The sequence below is a fragment of the Mandrillus leucophaeus genome, unplaced genomic scaffold (genome assembly GCF_000951045.1).
Source record: "Mandrillus leucophaeus isolate KB7577 unplaced genomic scaffold, Mleu.le_1.0 Scaffold260, whole genome shotgun sequence".
NCBI classification, from domain to species: domain Eukaryota; kingdom Metazoa; phylum Chordata; class Mammalia; order Primates; family Cercopithecidae; genus Mandrillus; species Mandrillus leucophaeus.
In genome coordinates, this window is record NW_012102699.1 from 1,411,388 (window position 1) to 1,412,385 (window position 998).

Sequence of the window (998 nt, forward strand, 5' to 3'; positions counted from 1 at the left end):
AAGAAAAGAGAGAAGAATCAAATAGATGCAATAAAAAATGATAAAGGGAATATCACCACCGACTCCACAGAAATACAAGCTACCATCAGAGAATACTATAAACACCTCTAGGCAAATAAACTAGAAAACCTAGAAGAAATGCATAAGTTCCTGGACACTTACACTCTCCGAAGACTAAACCAGGAAGAAGCTGAATCCCTGAATAGACCAATAGCAGGTTCTGAAATTGAGGCAATAATTAATAGCCTACCAACCAAAAAAAGTCCAGGACCAGACGGATTCACAGCCGAATTCTACCAGAGGTACAAGGAGGAGCTGGTACCATTCCTTCTGAAACTATTCCAATCAATAGAAAAAGAGGGAATCCTCCCTAACTCATTTTATGAGGCCAACATCATCCTGATACCAAAGCCTGGCAGAGACACAACAAAAAAAAAAAGAGAATTTTAGACCAATATCCCTGATGAACATCGATGCAAAAATCCTCAATAAAATACTGGCAAACCGAATCTAGCAGCACATCAAAAAGCTTATCCACCAGGATCAAGTGGGCTTCATCCCTGGGATGCAAGGCTGGTTCAACATACGCAAATCAAAAAAACAAACAAACAAACAAACAAAAGACAAAAACCACATGATTATCTCAATAGATGCAGAAAAGACCTTTGACAAAATTCAACGGCCCTTCATGCTAAAAACTCTCAATAAATTCGGTATTAATGGAACGTATCTCAAAATAGTAAGAGCTATTTATGACAAACCTACAGCCAATATTATACTGAATGGGCAAAAACTGGAAGCATTTCCTTTGAAAACTGGCACAAGATAGGGATGCCCTCTCTCACCACTCCTATTCAACATAGTGTTGGAAGTTTTGGCTAGGGCAATCAGGCAAGAGAAAGAAAGGGCATTCAGTTAGGAAAAGAAGAAGTCAAATTGTCCCTGTTTGCAGATGACATGATTGTATATTTAGAAAACCCCATTGTCTCAGCCCAAAA

The 998-nt window shown here is 38.7% G+C and overlaps 1 protein-coding gene across 2 annotated transcripts in view; it reads right to left on the reverse strand.

Moving 5' to 3' along the window:
• The window catches only part of VPS13A (vacuolar protein sorting 13 homolog A (S. cerevisiae)), a 256,563-nt gene that overhangs the window by 5,237 nt on the left and 250,328 nt on the right, over window positions 1–998 (reverse strand). The gene's annotated exons all lie outside the window — the stretch shown is intronic.